Source organism: Panulirus ornatus, chromosome 4 (genome assembly GCF_036320965.1).
Source record: "Panulirus ornatus isolate Po-2019 chromosome 4, ASM3632096v1, whole genome shotgun sequence".
Lineage (NCBI taxonomy): Eukaryota > Metazoa > Arthropoda > Malacostraca > Decapoda > Palinuridae > Panulirus > Panulirus ornatus.
In genome coordinates, this window is record NC_092227.1 from 61,180,195 (window position 1) to 61,206,967 (window position 26,773).

The window sequence follows — 26,773 nt, forward strand, 5'->3', positions numbered from 1 at the left end:
GGGATGGTCTTTAGGGTACTTTTTTTTTCAACATTTCACACAACTTGACAAAAATAAAGAAAAAAAAATCAAATCCTAGATTAGGACAGTAACGCGGTCTAAGCAAAATGCTTATTGTATTACGTAACAATGGCGAAGTGAGGTTAGAGGGTTCTCATTTTATATTTAATGTAGGATTAAGTAGAATTTGTAAAAACTCTTTTTTAAAAAGTGCAACCCGGATCCCTAGGCAGCCCCCCCCCCCCCTCTAAGTAATGTTAAAATGGGGTAATGGGTGTAAGGGAAAGGAAGAGCGTGTGCTTGGAGAACTGGTGCGAGTGGTGGAGCCTCTCGCCCGTTGAGAGAAGTAAAGATATGTACGAGAATAATTCTGAGAGCAATTCAAGTATTGTTTGTGGTACTCATTTAAGTAAGCCACTTTCATTCTAGTTAGTGACAACGAGGATTTTTTTTTCATCCACTGACAGCATTTTTTCTGCTGAAAACAAGTTTTGTATATACAATAGTCTATACATATTTACTTCAGACAAAACTTATGGGTTAACATTTGCGGTTTCTCGGAACGCTTAGAAAAAAAACAAACGTGCCTATATCATTAATTTTCTTGTATACCTTACACGTCTTCTACAAAGTGCCAAAGAAATGGAATGAATATATCCTTAAGAACTCTACTTTGTATTTCACATTTCAATGACTCTACTAACATGATGGATATATCTGTAAAACTCCGCCCACCTCCTACAACGAATTTGACAGGAGACGAAATAGCGCTGCCTGACGTACGAAGAAATAGAAATACACCATAAAAAATCTGATAATGGAACTAGTTATCTTCTACGTATAATTCATGTAAATAGAATGTAAATATCTTTGAAATACAAAATAGTTAAACATATATGATCTTTGGGTATGATGCAGTACAACAGTTTCTGCTGCTTGACAACATCTGACGTCATGCTCCCGCCAACCTCTGCTCAGTTTCAAAACTACCTTCGTGACGTGAAGTGAAAAGAGCGGGTAGTGGAAGGATTGAATTGTCGAGGATTTTTTTTGTTTTTTTGCAAATTGTATAGATTTATCTTCTTAAAGGTAAGTGAATAACTGCATAGATTCTATTGGGTCTCATATTATTCTAGTTAGTCTGTTCACACATTAATAGGCTGTCAGCTGATTTTGCAACCATGCTCGATACCTGTTTACTCAGGGATCTGTCTCTTACGTTTAGTCAGATGCTTAGATTTTGCCCTCGGTCGCTAATGCAGGTTACTGCTTTGAATTCATGAAAGATGAAGAGATTTGATGTTGGCATAATCTCTATAGGACTGGCTAGAGCTGCCGCTAAACACGTGTTGGGTAATATACTTAGCTGGAATGACACTTAGACCAGTTAAGTAATATATGTTTGTACATATGTACAAATGTGTCGTGTTGGTAAACATAGGTAGTTCTTAACTGTCGTGAACCAGTTTAGGGTACGTTGATAAATACTTCTGTTCGACCAGTAGCCTTTCATGAGGCCCTTTTTTTTTTATGTTGAGCCATTAGTTTGTTGAATTGGTTATTAGACAGTTACATTATACGTATGTGTAAGCTTTGTTAACCAATTGAGGGAAGTCATTTGGTATAACTTTCATTTTCATTCGAATTCAATGGACTGTACATAGTGACTTTGAACTTGTGGGTATAGTAACTGTAGCCAACTTAGTACGACCAGTGTCATACAGACGGCTGGTGTTGTGAATTTATGAACTCAGAATGGATCCAAGATATTCGTAACATGAAGATGCTGTGCCACATAAATCAGTACCAGTGATATGTAGTATTCCACCTTCACTTGTTTATTCTTCCCCGTCCCTCTTATGTACGAATAAAAATGTTTCACGTAGGTACTATTTTTCAGATTTTGATCTGCAGGTCGAATGAGATGAGGTTTATAATTTTTAAATCAAGGGACTCTGGAACTGGGCCGGGAACATGGGGTTAGGTTCACCCCCGTAGTATAGATATTGCTATATTAATGAGACGCATTGCAGAACTTGAGCCTAGTATTGCTATATTAATGAGACGCACTGCAGAACTTGAGCCTAGTATTGCTATATTAATGAGACGCACTGCAGAACTTGAGTCTAGTATTGCTATATTAATGAGACGCACTGCAGAACTTGAGTCTAGTCTTAACATTGTGTAGGAGGAACCAGAAAGGACTGCCTTGTTTATGATACAAGACAGAAGTACTTGGTGTAGCAATAATGTCCGTGTTGAACTTTCGATCATACAGATTAATGAAGTTGCCAGTACTCGTTCTTATTTTCCTTCTGATATGAAGTATGTGCGAACTAACGCGTTGTCACATGATTAGTATAACTTTAGATACAATGCCTAATTGTTCACTGGGCTTGAGTAGGGGGGGTCGATGCAGCTGTCGGTTAGGATATCCGCCAACTCAAGTTGCCTTTACGGGAAAAATCTGTTTGTCACTTCAGTTGCTAGTTATTTCCAGGCTTTTCAGTCTTTGCCTCCGTTAGCCATCAGTCACTATCATTTCCATTAGTCTGCAGTTTTCATTTGTTATTAAGTTTGCGATATTGTGTGAGCAACGGGTTTTGTTGGATTTCTGCATTTATGTTGCGCATTGACAGGGCACTGGTCAGGTATCATTGCTGGCTCGTCCCAGTTTTTGAGTTTTTGTTGGTGATGTATGTACTGTGCACAAGGGTAATATTAACCTTGCACAGGATTTAGGTGTGATGGTCGAATAATGAACTGTAATATTCTTAAATTTCGGAATCTGTATTAATTATTAGCAATATGAATGAGACTTAGGGTGTGAACTGAGAAAATTAGGATGATTTTACAGGTTTTTGGTGTCAAAGTCAGTTAACAGGGAGTGTTCAGGGAATGTCAAACGGTCAGTCGTTTAGAATTAGGCAAGACGAACCGCAACCGATTATACTTATTCCAGGACTTCAAATGTTGTTGTCAGCCGTGTGTACCAAGCAAATAGGACATACCCTAATCCTCAGGTCTACCTATCGCCCCGGGGTATTCACGCATCAGCCGCTAGTCACTTCCACTCACTCCCCCACGCAAACCGTTAAAAAGCAGGTAACCTCTTTAGATTTACATTATCATAACCAGTTAACTTAAACCAACCCCAGATCTAGCACAGCATCCAGTGAGCACTCACTGTGTAGCAACACTCGTCGCTAATCAATACGATAACACAGTGGAAGATTTTCTAGGGAGTTTGATGTCTGTTCAGTTGAGACGGAAAGGATCTTTGCTGTCTGGTGGTCCGACCAGGGTACACATATTGGTGTTACGTTGCGCTGGTACTAGTGTTACCTGTTCTTGTTTTTCTTGGGTTACTTGTATCAGTGTTGAATTTACCTGGACAAATACCGGTGTTGATTATCACTGAAGACGAAAATTCAAAAGTGCTGGGGTTTCTGCATGTTGTGTGCGGATCCTGGTTGTACCATGCCGTGGTACAGGTGTGGCGGGAGCGGGCACAGCTGTGGGACCGGCCACGCGGTGGCAGCCAGGATGTGGGGACCAACCGTCACTCGCCTACACGAGACTTGCGACCTTAAAGACCCAGCATGGTTACTCATTTTAACGTATTCCTTTTGTCCGGTATTTTACTTTGTTTTTCCTGCCATATGCCTTAGACATATAGGTCTAAAAGAGAATCGGATATGTGCATGTAGCGCACATATGATTTGGTTGTTTTCCCTTGTTCAGCTACCATGTGTAGAATGATTCTTTCCTGTCTTGTCTATTAAAGATGCTGCATTCCGAAATTGCTGCTGTGGATTTTGCCGTTAAACAGATGACAAAGGAACAGATGGTGTCAAAGAACATATATTCCACAAAGCTGCTGTAAGCCAGGCGTAAATGTGGCAAGACAGAAATGGATATGTCGCCAGATGAAAGGTCGACAGTTTAAGTGGACGTCATTAACACATAAAGAAGTCCCACGTGGGTGAAACAAAGCTTACATGCGTTTCGGAAATCCGGTTCCTGGAGGACTGGTGCCCATGGGAAGAGATCCTGGATGAAGAGATATTGTTTAGCTTGCCCTCTTTTGTGGTGTAGCGATAGTTTGAACTACGTATGTATTCGTTTACCACAGTAATTAGGTTTGTTTCGAATCATTACGCTAGAAGAAAAGTAACATTGTCCTGCCATGTACAGCGTTGCACTGTATTATAATGTAGCAAATGACATGGCCTGTTTTAGCAGATGGGTTAACCTATCTTCTTGTAGCAGTTGGGTTAACCTATCTTCTTGTAGCAGTTGTGTTAATCTATCATCTTGTCGAAATTGTTAGCGGACAAAATGTTAAATTTCCCTCTCACAAATATCACCAATTTGTATGCATTTTTCTGTTACGCGTTTTTTCGGTGACTTGGATGGGATAGCTGTGGTATGTATCGGGTCACTAGAATAGTGGATGTTATGTTTTCACGGATCCGCAAATTTGAGTAGTTTTCTAGCCCTCGAAGAAAACGTCCTATTAATATTGCTTCATAGAGGCTGGGGAAAGCAGTTTAACGGAACTCCCTGAAAAAAAACTTGAAAATTATCAGCTTTACAGGGGACGCTTCCCACGGCAGGATTTGTATTTTCTTATATAAACTGTCACATCTCTGTAGTATGTATATGAAAGGCTTTATTCTTTCAAATAATACATTGATATGATATTCGGTTTAAACTGAATGTTTTACTCCAGACATGCGTGATACTGATGGAGCAGCGGTCGTTCAAATCTGGTTCCTCTCAAGTCTTCACTTGTGTATTATTCTTGCTGGAATTTCTTGGAGCAAATTGTAATTGTATGAAGAGAAGTTGCCAATTTTTATTTTTAATGATCATTGACATATTACCAGAACTTACCGCAAGAAATATAACTAAGAGTATTTTAGTATTTTTACAATGCGTATTTTGTATTTATATTAGTGTGTTCGTTGTGCTCCGCAGAGCGCCATAAGTATTTTCTCAAGTGAACGTGGTGGTCAAATTTTTCATTGCTATTCCATAATGTGGTGGAGTTTGTAAGCCATATTTAGCTCAGGTGTGAGAGTCCTTGGAGCGTAACATATGCTGTTGTGATGTACTATGCATATACAACTCCTCTGGGGTGCAATGTGTTTCTATGTTGCACGGAAGTGAGATTTTCGTGACGTATTGCGAAGAGGTTTTCCTTGGATCAAAAATTGAGCTGTATTGGTGATTTTTTTCTGAATCGTTTATTGTGTCAGAATTTCTTGATGCTCTAACTAGTTTTGATTAGTTTGCCATGTGCGTAACTATTTTCATGCGTTTCGTTGGCGACACTTCCGTAGGTTTGTGTATTCGCAGGGAGGAACATTGACGCGATTCTTATGCGCGATATTTTTGGGATGCAAGAGTTCCTTCAACTTCATTTGGGTTAAGTGTGGTTTTCCGCAGGGCGTCACTTGTGTCGAGACGAGGAAGGAGTGCTGTGGAGGGCGGCCGGATGTACGATGCTCTCATGGGTCTTCCGCCACTAAGCATCGTGAGGGGTCGTTCCAATTTCTTATGCCGAACATGGTCAGGCCGGGTGACTCGAAACCCCACCTCAGAACCCCGATAGAGTAGCCTTATCCAGACCATGGCTCAAAGTCCTGTGATTTCATCGCGCGTCAGCAGTTATTTTTGGCGTAGTGAAGTTATTACTTTCAATCAGATGGTCATGTGGTGAAACATTGGTGAATGAGCCTCCCATGCTTTGGCCTTGGTTGAGCGAAGAAGGGTGTGATCGTGTGACGCATGGACCGGTACACCAGCCCAGACCCCTGCCAAATATGGCAGCCGCGCCCTAGTGTTGGGAATATAGCCACCACACGTTAAAAACACTGACCAGACCTACGCGCCCCTGGAGCTCGTCTTTTAGCAGTGATTGTACGCAGAAAACATAACATAGAGGGGAGACATGTGTATGTATGCTTATTTTACGGCGTTTCTGTGGTTGACACTTTGGGTACTATAGGGAGAGGGCAGGTGGGTAAGGTAGCGGGGGAGGTGGGCGCGGGTCAGGGGGTCCCATGGGTGGAGTTCCGGCCTGGGTCCTGCACCCTCCTCCACTCTGTCTCATCATCATACATGTACAAATTAGATATGGAGTCACACTGAGGTATATGGTCCTCTGTAACCCAATCTGTTCTTGTAACTCTATCACTATGCTAATTCAGTTTTTACTCGCAGTGCTTCAATGATAGAGATGTATCTCCATTCTTTTGTTTATTTTCCATTGCAAAGACCCTAACTTCTTGTAGTTCCTAGTGTACTTATTGGGAGTACGAAAGAAGCTTCATATTCCCATGTCAGATTTACATGTTCACCATTACAAATCTACAGGTACTGCATTGGAAATAACTGCGTATGCTTTATGTACTTCCCTCGGTATAATATTTGAACGTGTTAATTGTTAATGTATTTTGCCAAATTAAATTCGCTCATACCCTAGCTTTTTACGAGGAAAAATGAGGTCAATCTTTAAGTAATGGGAAATCTTATGAAGGTTTTCGTAGTTGCAGACTGGAGGTTTAATGTTGAATGATTCACTTTCATTGGTTTAATTTTTCATTTGTTATATATATATATATATATATATATATATATATATATATATATATATATATATATATATAATATATAAATATATATATTATCATTATTGTTATTACTATTATTATTATCATTATTATTATTATTATTTTTATTTTTTTATTATACTTTGTCGCTGTCTCCCGCGTTTGCGAGGTAGCGCAAGGAAACAGACGAAAGAAATGCCCCCCCCCCCCATACACATGTATATACATACGTCCACACACGCAAATATACATACCTACACAGCTTTCCATGGTTTACCCCAGACGCTTCACATGCCTTGCTTCAATCCACTGACAGCACGTCAACCCCGGTATACCACATCGCTCCAATTCACTCTATTTCTTGCCCTCCTTTCCCCCTCCTGCATGTTCAGGCCCCGATCACACAAAATCTTTTTCACTCCATCTTTCCACCTCCAATTTGGTCTCCCTCTTCTCCTTGTTCCCTCCACCTCCGACACATATATCCTCTTGGTCAATCTTTCCTCACTCATCCTCTCCATGTGCCCAAACCACTTCAAAACACCCTCTTCTGCTCTCTCAACCACGCTCTTTTTATTTCCACACATCTCTCTTACCCTTACGTTACTTACTCGATCAAACCACCTCACACCACACATTGTCCTCAAACATCTCATTTCCAGCACATCCATCCTCCTGCGCACAACTCTATCCATAGCCCACGCCTCGCAACCATACAACATTGTTGGAACCACTATTCCTTCAAACATACCCATTTTTGCTTTCCGAGATAATGTTCTCGACTTCCACACATTCTTCAAGGCTCCCAGAATTTTCGCCCCCTCCCCCACCCTATGATCCACTTCCGCTTCCATGGTTCCATCCGCTGCCAGATCCATACTTGTTGGGCGTTTCCCATGTTAGCGAGGTAGCGCCAAGAACAGGTGAAGAGAGTCATTCGCTGACATCTACTCTCTATCTCTGATGGGTATAACGCCGAAACCACAGCATCCACAACCGGACCCCATGCACCTTTTCATTGTTTCCCCAGGTTCTGTTAGTTAATAGCTGATCGTCCCCTGTGTACCACATCTCTCCAGTTAACTATTCCTTGCACGCTTTTCACCTCCCTGAAAGTTCAGGTCACGAGATTTATATTTTTCACTCCATCCTCCCATCTCCAATTCGTTCCCCCTCTTCTCGTTTTCCCCTCCAATTCGGTCCCCCTCTTCTCGTTCTCCCCCCCCCAATTTTGACTCGTATATCTCCTGTCATCCTGTGCTCACTCTTGGTCAAAACCATTTCTCCACTCTCTTCAACACTCAACCATGTTCCGTTTACTGCCACAACTCTCTCATTATCATTACTTACTCGATCAGTTCTTCGTGCACCATATTTTGTCCTCATATTTAATTTCCAACACATTTGCTCTCTTCTGTACATTTTCATAGCATCCATACAACACCGTATTGACTGCTTTACCTTCAAACATAATTATTTTCACCCTCCCTGGTAGTCACCTTTTTTTATACGTTTCTCAATGTTTCCAGACCCTTTCGCTTTGTATGCTAAGCCTGATAACCTTGCTTTCATTCACTTATGTATTATCATTTTCTTTTATGCTTAATCACTGTTTCCCGCGTCAGCGAGGTAGCGCCAGGAAACAGGCGGAGAATGGCTCATCCACACACACACACACACACACACACACACACACACACATATATATATATATATATATATATATATATATATATATATATATATATATATATATATATATATATATATATATATACATACATACATACATACATACATAAACGCCCATACACGCATATATACATACATATACATAACATAAACATAAACACTATATATATATATATATATATATATATATATATATATATATATATATATATATATATATATATAAGTGAGCTTGGGAAGGAGACCTGTGTGGGGAAGTACCAGGAGAGACTGTGTACAGAATGGAAAAAGGTGAGAACAATGGAAGTAAGGGGAGTGGGGGAGGAATGGGATGTATTTAGGGAATCAGTGATGGATTGCGCAAAAGATGCTTGTGGCATGAGAAGAGTGGGAGGTGGGCTGTTTAGAAAGGGTAGTGAGTGGTGGGATGAAGAAGTAAGAGTATTAGTGAAAGAGAAGAGAGAGGCATTTGGACGATTTTTGCAGGGAAAAAATGCAATTGAGTGGGAGAAGTATAAAAGAAAGAGACAGGAGGTCAAGAGAAAGGTGCAAGAGGTGAAAAAAAGGGCAAATGAGAGTTGGGGTGAGAGACTATCAGTAAATTTTAGGGAGAATAAAAAGATGTTCTGGAAGGAGGTAAATAGGGTGCGTAAGACAAGGGAGCAAATGGGAACTTCAGTGAAGGGCGTAAATGGGGAGGTGATAACAAGTAGTGGTGATGTGAGAAGGAGATGGAATGAGTATTTTGAAGGTTTGTTGAATGTGTCTGATGACAGAGTGGCAGATATAGGGTGTTTTGGTCGAGGTGGTGTGCAAAGTGAGAGGGTTAGGGAAAATGATTTGGTAAACAGAGAAGAGGTAGTAAAAGCTTTGCGGAAGATGAAAGCCGGCAAGGCAGCAGGTTTGGATGGTATTGCAGTGGAATTTATTAAAAAAGGGGGTGACTGTATTGTTGACTGGTTGGTAAGGTTATTTAATGTATGTATGACTCATGGTGAGGTGCCTGAGGATTGGCGGAATGCGTGCATAGTGCCATTGTACAAAGGCAAAGGGGATAAGAGTGAGTGCTCAAATTACAGAGGTATAAGTTTGTTGAGTATTCCTGGTAAATTATATGGGAGGGTATTGATTGAGAGGGTGAAGGCATGTACAGAGCATCAGATTGGGGAAGAGCAGTGCGGTTTCAGAAGTGTTAGAGGATGTGTGGATCAGGTGTTTGCTTTGAAGAATGTATGTGAGAAATACTTAGAAAAGCAAATGGATTTGTATGTAGCATTTATGGATCTGGAGAAGGCATATGATAGAGTTGATAGAGATGCTCTGTGGAAGGTATTAAGAATATATGGTGTGGGAGGCAAGTTGTTAGAAGCAGTGAAAAGTTTTTATCGAGGATGTAAGGCATGTGTACGTGTAGGAAGAGAGGAAAGTGATTGGTTCTCAGTGAATGTAGGTTTGCGGCAGGGGTGTGTGATGTCTCCATGGTTGTTTAATTTGTTTATGGATGGGGTTGTTAGGGAGGTAAATGCAAGAGTCCTGGAAAGAGGGGCAAGTATGAAGTCTGTTGGGGATGAGAGAGCTTGGGAAGTGAGTCAGTTGTTGTTCGCTGATGATACAGCGCTGGTGGCTGATTCATGTGAGAAACTGCAGAAGCTGGTGACTGAGTTTGGTAAAGTGTGTGGAAGAAGAAAGTTAAGAGTAAATGTGAATAAGAGCAAGGTTATTAGGTACAGTAGGGTTGAGGGTCAAGTCAATTGGGAGGTGAGTTTGAATGGAGAAAAACTGGAGGAAGTGAAGTGTTTTAGATATCTGGGAGTGGATCTGTCAGCGGATGGAACCATGGAAGCGGAAGTGGATCATAGGGTGGGGGAGGGGGCGAAAATTTTGGGAGCCTTGAAAAATGTGTGGAAGTCGAGAACATTATCTCGGAAAGCAAAAGTGGGTATGTTTGAAGGAATAGTGGTTCCAACAATGTTGTATGGTTGCGAGGCGTGGGCTATGGATAGAGTTGTGCGCAGGAGGATGGATGTGCTGGAAATGAGATGTTTGAGGACAATGTGTGGTGTGAGGTGGTTTGATCGAGTAAGTAACGTAAGGGTAAGAGAGATGTGTGGAAATAAAAAGAGCGTGGTTGAGAGAGCAGAAGAGGGTGTTTTGAAATGGTTTGGGCACATGGAGAGAATGAGTGAGGAAAGATTGACCAAGAGGATATATGTGTCGGAGGTGGAGGGAACGAGGAGAAGAGGGAGACCAAATTGGAGGTGGAAAGATGGAGTGAAAAAGATTTTGTGTGATCGGGGCCTGAACATGCAGGAGGGTGAAAGGAGGGCAAGGAATAGAGTGAATTGGAGCGATGTGGTATACAGGGGTTGACGTGCTGTCAGTGGATTGAATCAAGGCATGTGAAGCGTCTGGGGTAAACCATGGAAAGCTGTGTAGGTATGTATATTTGCGTGTGTGGACGTGTGTATGTACATGTGTATGGGGGGGGGGGGGGCATTTCTTTCGTCTGTTTCCTTGCGCTACCTCGCAAAACGCGGGAGACAGCGATAAAGTATAAAAAAAAAAAAAAAAAAAATATATATATATGTGCCTATGAGTCCACGGGGAAAATGAAACACGGTAAGTTCCCAAGTGCACTTTCTTGTAATCACATCATCAGGGGAGACACAAGAGGGAAATATGAGTCAGTTGATATACAACGAAGAGACGTAGCTAGGACGCCATTTGGTAAACGTGATTGTCCAAGACAGACAACGAGCTTATTATAGACTTATTATGTGGACAAGAAGGTGAATTGTTTACAAATTTTAACAACAGTAAAGTTATACAATTTGTATAGACCATCGCTAATATTAAAATAATGATTCCTTGTGTATTTCAATAATAGAAGATTCAGTGATATTTCTCGTGGTACTGGAGTTAAAGTTAATAACTGAGATGGCATTACTCCAGTCAGTGCAATGATCATAGATTTTTAACGTGATTAAACAGGGCATTTGATTCTTGTCCCGTTCTTATACAATCTTTGTGTTGCCTAAGTCTAACAGAAAGATCCTTATCAGTCTGCCCAACATGAATTCATGCTTATCACAATTTCTTTATAGATGCACCCAGGAGAATTTTCTGGCGAGTTCCTGATTAAGATATTCTTTATAGAATTGTTGCTGAAGGCAACATTTACATTAAAGGATTTAAGCAACATTGGAAGTAAAGTATAATTATCAAAAGGGAGAACTTAATGATTTTTTGTGTCAATGGGAGGTTTGGGCTCAACTCTATAAAATGATTTCTTTGCTAACTTAAGGGATTTATCAGTGAAAGATCTAGGGGTGCTTTATCTTGGATTCAATAGAATATAATTTCTCAAACTCATCATCAATATACTCTGGACTGCAAATACGTAATGCCCTAAGGAACATAGATTGAAATGATAATTTAACTCTGCCATGTTGAGATGAGTAATAATGGTTATTTGAGCATACATTGGTAGGTTTTCTGTATATGCTAAACTTAAACTTGTTTCCTTGCCTGTGGCTCATACAATCTAAAAATAGTAACATACCATTATTTTCATTTTCTACAGTAGCTTTGATGAGAGGTACTAAATTGTTAAGTAAGGGGAGAAATGTTTGTAAATTTTCATTTGTTGGCCAAACACAAAGAACATCATCTACATACCTAAACCAAATTGCATTAGAAGGTAAGATATCCTTTAGTAATTTTGTTTCAAAGAATTCCATACAAAGATTACTTATTACAGGTGAAAGAGTGTTACCCATTGCCATACCAAATTTTTGAGCATGATAATCTCCATTGAATTGAAATACACAGTCTTTTATAAACAATTTTATCAGTTCAATGAAAACAGACTTTGAAACAGGTAAATGAATATCATCCAAAACATCCAATAGATATTCTAAAAGGTCATCAACTGGAACTTTAGTGAAAAGTGAGGAAACATCAAAGCTAACAAGTTTGAAATCAAAATTAACATTGATATTGTTCAGCCTGTTAACTAAATCTACATTGTTCATGATATTAGAATTTGGTATCTTACCCGTGGACTCATAGGAATATATATATATATATATATATATATATATATATATATATATATATATATATATATATATATATATATAATATATATATATATATATATATATATATATATATATATATATATATATATAAATCGAGTTAGGTCACAGGTGATTTCACTGACTTATGCGAGAAGAATGGTCAAGCAGGACCTGTTTTGGGACACACATTCTAGTAATTGTGGTGACCAGAGAAAGGAAAAAATACTGAAGACACCAAAGCGGATTCGCACATTAACAGTTAATATATTGTTGCTGATGTAGTTACTAGAGGAAAACCAACGCGGCTGAATATGAGTGATGAAGCTTTCCCTGTAAACTCCGAGACATCAAAGAACCTGGGTATATTAACCGTGGTAAAACGTGCATGACGCTTTGTTTACAGTAATTTTTTCCACAGATGTATCAGGAAGACCCCAGTGCTCGAATTGTGAAATTGTAATAGGGAGGTTGTCGTGAATTTTATAGGTAAGATATATAAGCCCATAAAACAAATTTTAGTGATGTTTGAAGGGAAAATATATAGCAGAATCGTTAGCTTAGTAATTTTGAGTGGATGTGAAAGCGTATTTCATTTATGTGTCGTGGAAGTGTTTATTTGATCGAGTTAAAAAGGGAAATTCCCTCCCCCTTAGACAAGGCTGATGATGATTTCGATTAACCTCAATTCGAGCCTTGTGTGTGCCTCCTTATTCTTAGCCCATTGATGTATGAATTTCTGATCATATCTCTTTCAGTATCACAGACAACCACGAAAAGATCCTGTGATGTGTTACTGTTTGAATTCTTTTGTATTCCGTGTGAACGTATCAGGCGCTGCTCTCCCGTCCGGTCGGGAGCTCTGAGTTCTTTCAAAGGTCAGTGTTTGGACGCCCGTTATATCGTACGTCAGGGTGGTGACGCCGAATGATATATATATATATATATATATATATATATATATATATATATATATATATATATATATATATATATATATATGCCTCTCATCGTACACCGATTATTTACTTCAGCCTTCGTATAGTTAAGATACTTATTGCGCTTTCCTTTTCCCGCGTTCTGTTTTGGGTCGTTGTTTCACCGTTTTCTCTTGTCCCAGCTCGCCTTCTGCTGCATTTGAAAACTGCATTACATGGCAACCACTCACCTTAACACCATATCAGCCTCGACGCTATGACCCTTAGGAGTGATGGCCCAGCCTTTCAACCTACCCATACTATTCACATCCATCATACCCTTACAGCGGGTCGTGCTCAAGGGGATGATACCTTACTGCAATAACTGTAAAGTAAGTGTAGCCCATTGCAACCACATGAACACAACACAACAACCCGCAGGCATCCTCACCAACATCCATACCACCATACGACCACCGGGAGTATCACCACCCATAAACCACAGGCCATAGTCATACAACTACATCGTTGACAACCACACAACAGCCATAATTATACCAGTCACGTGACACTTCTTACCATAACTCAGCAGCTGCCGCCGCCGCCACAAATGGACCTTGACCGGCCCTACAGTATCACCCACAGTCACTGATTCTGTTGTCTTTTCCCCCTTTCTAAACAGGTTTATATAACCAGTGTGTGTGTGTGTGTGTGTGTATGGGAGGGGGGATTACTATCATGGGGGGATTACTATTATCACTGGCATTGTGACTGATTCCTCCCCCCTTCACTTGCACTGGTCAGCAGCAGGTAGCCCTGGTACAACCTGGCGGCCCCATCATTACTGCCCGTTACCGCCGTAGGGTCTAGTCGAGAGTATCAAGGTCGCCCGAGATCCCAGCCGCTGCTTGTCAGGCGATGCCTTCACACTACCCCCTCCCTCCCACAAGGAGTGCAGCACCTATTACGCCTCTTGTATGTCACCATCTTTCCTAGTTATGGATCTTGGTAACCCTAGTATCCCGGGATGGGATCCGTACGGTGTACTACTGGTCTGTCTTGTTAGAACTGCTATGGATAACCTAGTAATCTCCGTCACATCACTGCCCATATTATGGTTAAGATAGTTGCTGAATAAGGCGCCTTGACTAGGATGGGCCTTCAAAGCGCATGCGTCCCTGGATGGCAGTGCACAATATATATATATATATATATATATATATATATATATATATATATATATATATATATATATATACTCGCAGTTTTTTTTTTCGTTAGAAATCAAAACCTCCGGTAGGTAACTAAGGCCTTTGCTTTTGATAAGTGTCGAAGTAAATGAGCACAGTAATTTATTGATAAGGTGAAATTCGTATTGGGAACGTATGAAAAACATCATCGGCTGGCTAGGGTTTCATTCAGTCAGGTTGCTCGAGTTAGGGAAGACAACCTGCATAAGGCTCTCAATTTTCCATGTTCTCTTTTGAGTCATGACTGTTGTATACATTGCCAAGAAAAAAATATAAGTAGTATTTTGGTAGAATTCCGTTATGGAAGTCAAAGACATTTATCAGGATATTCGCTACGCTAACATGTTTAATTTTTTCCCACTTTTTTTTCTTTCATCCTGTGGCATTGATGAAGTCAGAAATAGATCCTGACAGTCAAGTACAACGATTCCTCCCCAGTGGTTATGAACCAAGGTTAACATTTACAGACTCAGACCCCCGAGCTTAACAACACATTACACGCGCTAAGGCGTCAGAATTGACTAGGTAGAGGCTGAAACGTCCTTAGCAGTGGTGAAACATTACAAAGAATGAGTTATGGTGGGAAAGACAAGTCGATTGAAGGATGGTCTCAGCAGAAATCTACATGCTTGAAACCTAGATTCTAAGTCGTCAGATCCACATAAAACTACACGAAATAAGGCTGTTCTGCCCTGACGAACTATAGCCGGCGAAATAGATGTCTTCGCAATTAATCATATTATGTTGGCGCCTTTTTTTTTTTCTCAATATTTTGAGCCAAAGTTTTAATGTGACTGGCTGGTGTTTGAGCTCTGAACCAGCTAGCCCCAAGATCATCTTAAACTGTTGCATGACTCATGTACTCTGCAATCTCGTACAGCAACGCTTACATTCTTATTAAATGTTTGCCAAAATATTGCGTTTACATCATTGCCTTTTGAATGTTCGTTGGAAAATTCCGAACGCGTTGAAGAATATTTTTTTTCGTTATCTTTTTTTTGTAAAAGATGTATTTCAGTCAGGCATCCTTAGACTTTGGCAAATTATCTTGGTCATCTTATAAATTTCTTTTCTAGTGATGATAAGCAGTGAATTAGTAGTGATGTAAGATCAGGAGGAAAACATGACTGGCCAGTCGAGAGAATTGTGAGACTGTTAGAGAAGCTAGAGTAATATAAGTGGCGAGCGAAGAATGAAAGAGATAAGGGCTACATGAGAATGAGAAATGGTGATGACAGCGAAGCCTCAAAGACGACAGAGACAATGTTCAAGAAACACTTCAACCCTCACGCCTGCCGGCTGGTGTGTTGTTCGTCTGGCTGAGGAGACTGGGCCTGAATGTGAAGAGCGGAGGTTAGTGAGAGTGAAGGGAGAGTGGATGGACGACTTGGAGTCTGGAGAGGATGGAAAAAGTCACATGAACGATAGATTATTCATAGTTGCTTATAAATGGTCAACTTGCTCGTGCTGTTTTTTTTTTTTTTTTTTACGAGATCTTTCACTGCGGGGACATGTTAAATGATGGGATCTGAAAGGAGGTTGGTCATGGGACTAATTTATGTATCCTCAACCATCTGAGGGTGCTGGATGTTTGCTGTTCAAACCATTTCGTATTCAAACCTGTAGGACATTTTACAATACAAAGACTGTCACTGCATGGGGGCCGAGAATCAAATTCATGTGGTGGCGTGGATTTCGATAGATTGAGTAAGGCGAGGTGTGGGTGCCCGTGCGCGGTAAAGTGTTAAAGGTTAAATGCCGCATGAGCCTACATGTCGTTTGGTTGGGGGAATATGTTTCTTGATGTCAGAGGATGCTCATAGACTAACATTATCATGACATTTTTCTTGCATTCAAAGTTTTGGTCTAAGACAGACCTGGGCTGGTTAGGTAAGTTCAAGTCTTTTGTGTGGGTAAAGTTGGAATGCTAAATGAATGGACCTATCATAAACGTATTGGGCAAACCAAAATGGCGCCAGGTATTGGTACCACTACAGTATCTAAAACACGAATGTCGTCCACTCTTCGCCAGTATTCTGAGGTCTGACAAAACATTTTTGAAGTTGATAGTGGATTTTTTGTTCCATGTTACGGCTGGAAGTTATTAGGCCAGTACAGTTAAGTATAGTCATGATGAATCTGTTGGAATTTAGATCCGTACTGCTCGGGTTTGAATGTCGCAGCGCCTTCCACGTGCTCGACTTCTGATATTTTGCGATTCGACTTCCATTCCCCGCTGTTGCGTGCCATTATAATTATAACCTGCAGCAGCAGCTCTCAGAATTGGTTCTATTATATTCATGTTCCGGTTTGTCTTGTAATGATATTAGAATATTCCCTTTGCTAATGCCAAATATCGGTGGTGTTATTAGTACACACAGTGCCTTGGTGCTCACGGGTGTCTTACATATATTACATAGGAACTGGAGGGCACGCCTGTCTGCTGGCATTAGTCGTCAGTCTTCAGTATGGTTTTGGAGGCTCACCAGTGGTCACTGAGCTGTGTTTTTTGGCTTGAGTTCCTTGGGCTTGGCTGCAACACCCTAGTTGGAGGAGTGGGTCCTCTGTTTAGATTTCACCAACCATCTGAGGATCATGGATCCTCCCCCGGCTTGGTTGTGGCCTTCATACGAGGGTCACTTATCCTTGGGCTTTGTTCCTGTTGCCTGCTTAGATCTCTGTCCTGGAGCCAAGTGTGCTGAAGTTCTGTGCTATTTCTCAGTTGATTCGAAATTGTTTCCATCTACATCAGTGAAAATAGATCTTAGGAAGTGTACGCTCCAGTTTATCTCGTTTATCATGGAGACTTGTCAGTCAAGTTTTTATTCGTAAAGTTACTTTTAGTGGAAAAGTTTCACCCTTTAAGTGCTTTTGATTTTGAGCACAATTTTAGTGTAGACGCTGGTGTCACGAACTGCTCTATACTTTCCAGGCTGTTTGATATCTTGGGCAATATCTTACATAGGATTTGATTTAGTTTTGATATTTATTGATCATCACCCCAGGGTCGTTCTAAGAAAGAATCCTGTTACCCCGGGTTTCATTCCAGAAGCTGCTGCCGCGCAAGGCTGTGTACTTCAAGTAACTGGGCAAATGTGGCTCATTTGGAGTGAGTTCTTTGTCGAGTTCACAGCGATGCAACCTCCCTCTCTCTCCTCTCTCTCTCTCTCTCTCTCTCTCTCTCTCTCTCTCTCTCTCTCTCTCTCTCTCTCTCTCTCTCTCTCTTGACACACACACACAATTGATCGCCGTTTCCTGCGTTAGCAAGGCAGTGTCAGAACAGACGAAGAATGGCCTCATCCATTCTCAAGCTGTCATGTGTAATGCACCAAAATCACGGCTCCCGATCCACAACCAGGCTCACAGACCTTTCCATTGTTTACCCTGGACACTTCACATATCCTGGTTCAGTCCATAAACAGCACGCCGACCCCTGTATGCCACATCGTTCCAGTTCACTCTATTCCGTGCACAGCTTTCACTATCATGCATGTTCAGGACCCGATCGTTAAAAATATATTGCACACTCCATTCTTCCATCTTCAATATGGTGTCCCCTTTCCCCTTCTGACATATATACCCTTTTTGTCAAACTTCCCTTACCCATTCTCTCCTTATGTCCAAACCATTTCAGCACACCCTCTTTTGCTCTGTCAGCATTACTCTTCATTACCTACCCAGTAATCAAACTTATTCAACAGTCCTTCAAAATATTCATGCCATCTCCTCACTTCATCACTGCCTGTTACCTCATCCCCTTTTGCTCCCATCACGATGTTCTCATTTGTTCTTTTGTTTTCGCACATTGTTAACAATCTTCCAAAGCATCTTACTTCCTAAAGTCTGCTGATTCTTACTCACTCTAACTCTCATTTGACCTCTTTTTCAACCGCTGCCGCTTTCTCTTATACATCTCTCAAGCATTTGCATTACTTCCCTGTAAATACCGCCCAAACGATTTTCTTTTCTCTTTCAATTGCAACTTTACTTCTTCATCCCACCACTCACTACCCTTTGTAATCTGTCTGCATCTCACTTTACGCATGCCAGTATTGCTTCCTTAAATACCTCCCATTCCTAACCCACTCCTTTAGTTCATTTACTCTCACCTTTTGCCATTTTACACTCAGTTTCGTATGGTATTTCTCATAAAAGTTCCTTTTTCCAAGCTCACTTACTCTCACCACCATTGAATCCTCTTTCCCGGAAACTTATACATGTCTTCACCTTCTCCACAAGATAGTGATCATACATCCCACCAGCTGTCCCCTCTCAGCACATTTACTTCTGAAGGTCTCTCTTTTACACGCCTATCAATCAAAGTGTAATCCAATAATGTTCGCTGGTCGACCATCTCTCTCCTATTCACATACGTATACTTCTTCATGTACCTTCTTTTAAATCAGGCGTTCCCAACAACCAGTCCTTTGTAAGCACAACTCCGCAAGCTGTTCACCATCTCCATTGATGATAATCTCAGCTGCCACGTTAGTCATCTCCGCACTCAAATCCTCCATCACTAATACCTGGTTTCTTGCATCAAAACTGCTGACACACGCACTCAGCTGCTCCCAAAACACTTGCCTCATGATCTTTCTTCTCATGGTCAGGTAAATATGCACTTATAATCACCCCTGTTTCTCCATCCACTTTCATTTTTACCTCTGTTAGTCAAGAATTCACTTCTCTACATTCTTGCAAACATTCCAACAGCTCCTGCTTATAGGAGTAATTCTACCCTTTCGTTGGCTCTTGTTCTCTCATCAACCCCTGACTCTACTCTTACGACATTTCCAAGCCATTTTTCCTTTTACCCTTGAGCTTCGTTTCGTTCGGAGCCAGAACATCCATATTTCTTTCCTCAATCATACTACCTATCTTTCCACTCTTCTCATCTTGCTTACTTGATCGAAGTTTCCCGTATTAGTGAGGTAGCTCCTGGAATAGACAAAGAAAGACCGTAGCCGCACACATCCATTCTCTATCTCTCATGTGTAATGCACCGAAGCCACAGCTCCCTATCTACCTACATCCAGGCCCCACAGACCTTTCCATGGGAGCGGGGGTGTTAAGAAGCAGCAGTTGAATACAATTTCGTGAACCATTCAAGACATTGGCATACAGTGCCGGGTATTGCCGGCAACTTTTCTTGATAAGGCTTTGATGATCAAGTGCTTTGTGGTGGCAACAGTCACGTTTGTTCAACCTCAACGTCCACAAATGACAATATCTGGAGGACGGGTCCATGCATAAACCTGACCAGCGCGACTGTTGGCGCCAGCCGTAGGCCACTTACTATATTCCATCTCGTTTACGGTTGTCTAGGACAGATCCCGCACCACTTGTGGGGAAGGCGGGAGGAGCGGTGCAAGACCTCATATGAGGCTGAAGGACATGTTCATGGCAGAGACGATGAGGGAAAAAAACAAAACTAAAACAAAAAAGCTGCAATGGGTGGAGTTCAAGAGAGGAGGGAGAGCGTTTGTGGGGGGTTGGTAAAGAAGGGAGAGCCTTGAGTGTGGTAAGAAAAAAAAGAATAGTGGAGGTGGCGGTGTGACTCAGCCCCTGCCTTCCCTCCCCTCCCAGGACTCACCTGGCGGCCGCCCACACAGGTATGGTCCACAGGGACAGACGACCATACCAGGTGAGGTTGGGCGGTGGGATGCGGGTGGCTGTTGATTGTATCCATGGCAGGTGCGGAACTACCACGTACTAGATTGACCGAAATATATATAATGATTAGAATAAGGTATACAGCCACACACACACACACACACACACACACACACACACACACACACACACACACACACACACTGCATAACACTGTATTCTTCCGGAGTGCTTCAGGATCCTCATAAGAATAGAAGGGACGACTGGGGCAGGGAGCGTATATATATATATATATATATATATATATATATATATATATATATATATATATATATATATATATATATATATTGTTAGAGGTGTGGTGTGGTGGGATGCTCTTCTGGGAGGACAGTAGAGCTGCGGGGATCTTCCTCTGGTGGAGATGTGTGTCAGACAAGGTACGTAGACACCACAGGATAAGAGTAATGAAAATATAAGTTTCAGGGAAACTGGCGTACGTAATTTTTTTTTCTATTTATGGGTTTTGTTATCCTTTGAACAAGTGGATTTTCAGTTTTGCCGGAAGGGACATCTTTTATTGGGTATTTATTACCTCCCCCTGTCCTTGTCGAATTGTGCCGTTAGGATATTTTCATCAATGTATTTTTTTTTTCAAGATGGCTAGAATGAATACGAGAGAAGCTCTATTGGTTTGTTGTAGGTGACACCTTGGGTATACGTTTGTGCTGAAAAGTTACTGCAGGAGGTAGAGTGTTAGCGTGTTATCACGATGACTGGTGAGGTGTACATCCATCCCCTCGAGAGCCCACAAGGATCCTGGCTCTTGTGCAATGGAACACCTCCCTCCACTTGGAGGAGACAAGTGGCTCTGACTCGCTGCTACGCTGGCAGAGGTCGTCGCCATTTGCCCTGCCGGTCGCCAGGGGCTTGAGGGGACATTAAGAAGCAACATGGCTACAGCATGAAGGGAACCTGTGCCGTTGGTTCTTGAGTGTGGAGACAGAGGCAGGGAAGGAGGGCTGGAGATGACAACATTAAAGTGGCGAACGTCTCAGGCAGACCCTGTCGGACCACGCCAAACGTTGCTGTTGCTGGCCTGTTCCTGGCCTCACACTGCTGCTGCTGCTGGCCTGCCCTTAGCCTCAAACTACTGCTGGTCTTCCCCTGGTCTCTCACTGAGGACCCGCACGCCACAATGCGCGGGCTCAGGCCATGGGGTGCTGGGCGAGAATGACCATTCTTCCTCCACCTACACCTTTTCTGTCTATTTTCGCATACCGGCCATGGAAGCCAAAATCTCACATCTGAAATGCCTCTCATAATCTACCGTGATGTAGAATGATACAACTGGCCTTTTTTTTTTTCATCTTTAACCAGAATGTGCATCAGTGCTCCTGCCGCGAGCATAGCCTATAGTACCCATTTTGTAACGGCCGTGCGGTCTTCCTTCGAGCCTTTTAACTTTTGAAGATGCCAGGCTTGAAACTGCCAATTGTAATGATTTTTCTTTGTCTCTTTTTTCCCTCACATTTTTCAACGATTGCACCTTATTTTACAAGGCTATTCAGTCTCCCTACTGAGTTGTCTGAAGTGGTCAGTGCGGGGAGCTGAATTGATTTCATTGTGTTGATTGGGATAATGGAACTTAACTCCCTTTCCAGTTCTCTTGGTTCTGAAGACATCTGATTAGACCCAAGTTGTTTACCCGGTCATCACTGACAGGCCTCTGGCACACAAGTTATCTTTGTTTAACCCTCTACCATAATGTTAGACAATGTCACCTCCCCGTGGGATCTAATCACACACGTAACTCCTTTCTGGACACCTCTCATTTCGTCATCTCACAGCCGTCGTTCGCAGTTTAGAAAAGCTCATTCGAGTAATTCATTACTTTCTTTTTCAGACTGGGGTGACTACAGTGCTGAACAGGGGTCAATACTGCGGGTGCTGAGGGATGCGAACCTTCATATCACTAGCGCTGTTTCTTGTAGTCCATGGTTCGTTCGCCGTTGTTCCTTGTTCATCCGGTCCAGTGAGCAGGCGTGTTCAAACCAGGCAACAGTCTCTTTCACCCGGCTCACGTGGCCTTTATCTTCGGGGCAGGAATGTTTACACCACTGTTCAGGCGGTGGAACACACCTACAGAGAAAGGGATTGTGTTCACTTCTCCCGCTGATTCACTTCTCTGTGTTCGCTTCTCCCGCTGATCCGCATCTTTTGTGTTCACTTCTCCCACTGATCCACGTCTCTGTGTTCACTTTTCCGCCCGCACATCCACGTCTCTGAGTACGATATGATGGTATACTCCATGACCTGACCTAACCGTTACGATGCCTCCTCCTTCTATCGACCACATAAATTCAGGAAATTTCCTCATATTTCCGTCTCCCTTCCTATCATCTTTCCGTCTTCAAGAAACAGGTAGGTCTCCAAACTCTAATTCATCTCTATATTTCCTGTTTTTTTTTTCGGGTCTTTTTCTTTCACCCGAGACGGCCTTTTGGGGCATGTGATCAGCCGGGCACTATGAGAAAATAGGAAGTACGTGTGGAAAAGGCAGGAGAGGTATCGGAGGAGCTCTTTTTATTAGTATGTTGACTGGCACACATGTTTCGCTTCTCGCGGAGGCGAAGTTGCACCTGTGTAAACCTTATGATGCGGGTGTTCAGTTTCTCTATTGATATGTTAGGCAGATAAGTATTTCTTTTTTATGTTATTTTTCCCCTTGTGTTGTTATGTTTGAGGCTGAAAAAAATTCAGGGTCCACTTCGTTTTGTTTCATGACTCATGACAATTCGTTCCTTCTCTTTGTCTACTCCACACACCCCGCGCTTCCCTGGGTAATTTGGAACCACAGCTTGTCCCAAAAACTTCAACTTATAGAAAATTCCATCACATCCGTGGGTGTCGAAATATTAACTGACCTCCTTAAGTTGAACCAGATCACCCAGACCTGCATACATAAGCTGGCCTTGGAGTGGCTTATCCTGCCATCTTTTGTCTCGACCTTATTATTATTGTTTTTTGCCTGAATATCCTCCCACGTTTTCATATTCTTTTTTCTTTTAAGTTTTTCTTGTTTTTTATGCTTCCAGTATGTTCAGCCATTATATAATATTTCTTCCTGGACTTGGTTGCTTTCATGATATTTTTTCTCATCACACAACACTTTTCATTGGCGCAATTCACTGTCACCTTTGTCTGTTCTTTCACTCTTGTTCTCGTTTTCTTCTCTGGCTTTGGCTAGAGGGGATACTTAAGCGTTCAAGTCTCCTCTGTTTGCGCGATCAATGAATTTTCCTGAAATCCTGTCTCTATCACTCTTATTCTGGGGCGTGTTAGATATTTGTGCGTTTTTCGCCCAGGTTAGATCACGCCTTTCACACATGATGATATGATAGTTTGCAACAACGTCTGTATCGTATGATAACAGCAAGAAGCACATTGCAGCTGCTTAACTGACACGCTATACTTATGGATTTGTGTGTTAAATTCTCTCGACTAAAGTTCTGTACTTGGTTGCTGCCATTGGCTCATCTCCTGGCTCATGTTTGAGGATGAAGGATACGAATTTTTTGACGTTGTGGTAATGGACTGTTATAGTGGTTATTAAGCCAGGAAGGATAACACTTCATGTGTTTCCCAATGATTATGACCTGGCATATTTCAAAAGACAGGTTTTTCACTTCCTCCGAAATTCGCACTTTCCCTTTCATAATCCTCTCTATATATTTCAATTAAGGCCTGGCCTTGACGTGGACTTTTGTCCGTGACGAGCCTTCAACAACAACAACAAAGAAAAGCTAAGGGCTTGGCCCAGGTGGCTAAAGCTGTGTGTATATGTCTCGCACGACTGTTGACTGTGACGGGACTGGTTGTAGGAGGTGAAGAATTTGGTACAGGTTTGTTGGGGGGGTGTTCTTGAAGTGTGTGGTGAGCTGTAGGAGGTTAACAAAATAGGACTGGGTTGGTGACAGAGACTCAGAGCTGAGCCCGGGTGCTTTTATCGTCAGTTCGGCAAATGTTAAGCGTAAAGTGGGTCGCCAGGGCGGGTTTTCTTGTTGCCTGGTTAGGTGGGGGTCGAGGTTGGGGGTAGCCTCGCAGCAGCATGGCCTGACCTTAGCTTGCTGGCCTTGGACACCAAATGTGGATCTCTCTGGGCTAAGATTTGACTATTGCCACAGCGTACGCTTCATTAGGGTCACGGGATGGTTTGTCCGTTTAATTCTCTATTTTCTGATAGACTTTGGCACTTTTCTATTGGTTTATGTGACACAGCAGTGTCACCTGACATTTGTAATATATCGTCTGGTCAAACATGATTTTGAGGACGCTGATTGTGCCATTATACATATCTGCTTATATATATATATATATATATATATATATATATATATATATATATATATATATATATATATATATATATATATAATTTTTTTCTTTTTTTCCTTTATTGTACTTAATCGCTGTTTCCCGTTTTCCTGTGTCCCGAGGCTGGAAATCCTCCCCTCCCGTTTTTCAATTTTCCAAAAGAAGGAACAGAGAAAGGAGCCAAGTGAGGATATTCCCTCTAAGGATCAGTCATCTGTTCTAAACGCTACCTCGCTAACGTTGGAAATGGCTAATATGTATGATCCACAATATATACGTATATATACGACTAAAGTGTATATGAACGCGCACCTTCATAGAACATACAAAGCTCCAACAGCTGGCTATGTTTTCTGTTCGGAAACAACCGATAGACCCCGTTGCTCACCATTGTGAGACGAAGGGTATTCGAGTACTTAGTATTTCGAATAGTTGTTTTCTATTATACAGTCCCTTAGCCTAGCGGTTAGCATGCCTGCCTCTTGCACAAGGGGTCCCAGGTTCGATCCTGGCTGTTGGAGCTTTGTATGTTATACGTATATATATATATATATATATATATATATATATATATATTGTAGGGGAGAAAGAATACTTCCCACCTATTCCTTGCGTGTCATAGAAGGCGACTGAAAAGGGTGGCGGAAAGGGGGCTGGAAACCCTCCCCTCCTGTTTTCCTTTTACAAAAGACGAAACAAAGAAGGCCAAGTGAGGATTTTCCCCTCAAAGGCTTAGCCCTCTGTTTCTTAGGGTACCTCGCTAACGCGAGAATTAGCGAATATGTATAAGAAAAAATATTCTTTCCTGTGCTTGTTCGCCATTTCCAGCGTCAACGAGGTAGCGCCAGAACCAGATGATGAAAGGCCTCGTTCGCTTGCATCCATGCTCTATCTGTCACGTGTAATGCGATGCTTCATATCCCTGGTTGAATCCATTGACAGCTCGTCATTCCTTTTATATCACATCGCTCCAGTTCCCTCTATCCTGTGCATACCTTTCACCCTCCTGCATTTTCCAACCCTTTAGCGCTCAGATATTTTTTTTCACTCCATCCACCCATCTCTAATTTGGTCCCCCTTCACTTGTATACTTGGCCCCATCCACGTCTGACACATATATCTCCTCACTCGTTCTTTCCATATGTCCAAACTATTTCAGCACACCCTCTTCAGTTCTATCAGCCATACATCTTATTTCCACACCTCTCTCCTACCCTCGCATTACTTGATCGCTCCTCCTCACACCACGTATTGTCCTCAAATATTTCGTTTCCTACTTATTCACCTTCCGTACAATCTCATATGTAGCCTATGCTTCCCATCCATACAACACCGTCTGGACTATTGTACTTTCAAACATAAATTCTCTCCCCCCCCCCCGTCAATAGTGACCTCTCTCTCTAAACATTCTTTTGTGTTTCCAGAACCTTCGCTCCCACACTCCACCCAGAGGGCTACCTGGGCTTCAGTGGTTCCATTCGCTGTCGTTTCCACTCCCAGGTATGTAAGGCACTTCACTTCCTCCAGGTGTCTCCTATGAAACTCACAATTCAACTACCCTGTCTCTCTCTCTGCAGTGCTAAACCTTTCTTTTTGTCACGTTTACTTCACACTCATGTTCATGTTTTCTGTATACATCGGCTCCTTACGTCGACGTCTTCGATGAAAATTGAGACCTATCCCTGTAGCCATTAAAAACAGAATAGAAAAAAACGCGAAGCCTTTATCTGATAGGATTTGTGTGATGCTCCAGCGCACTGCTGCTCCAAGCGGCAGACGTGGGTACAAGGAAACATGTCGGTCCACGGGGAGCCGGTGTCCAAGACAAAAAACGGCGCAGTATCACGCGAACGTAATCTAGAATTGTCTGCCTTCTCACTCCAGATCAGGGAAAAAAGGCATGAGACTCTGGCACTTAAAATCACGGATATCCCTATTTGCTCACATGGTTTTAGCGTCATTAGAGACGATAAGGTATTATTGATTCTGCTACCGTTGGGATATGTAGTATAGAATCAGTAATGTCCCCAAAACGGTCATATGGAACCCCAAAACGGTCATATGGAATACCTTTGGTTACTCGTGGTAACCTGTTTGAAAGTTTATCGTGACGTTCATATTATTTTCCCTTCCTCCCTTCCGTTTGGCTGGTTTTCAGCTCACTGGAGGACCCGCCTTCTATGCCCGCTTGTAAACGTTCGGTATGTATACATTTTTATACCAGT

General features: G+C 41.9%; 1 protein-coding gene across 2 annotated transcripts in view; it reads left to right on the forward strand.

The window, feature by feature from the left end:
• The first annotated feature begins 976 nt into the window (after positions 1-976).
• Myo61F (Myosin 61F) overlaps positions 977-26,773 on the forward strand; it is a 283,730-nt gene continuing 257,933 nt past the window's right edge. The window contains exons 1-2 of one of the 2 annotated variants that reach the window (XM_071695401.1): positions 986-1,089; positions 25,973-26,048. The gene's annotated coding sequence lies outside the window, so the exon portion shown is untranslated. Of the gene's footprint in view, positions 1,090-25,972; positions 26,049-26,773 lie in introns of both variants that reach the window. The other variant, XM_071695382.1, reaches the window with a different exon arrangement.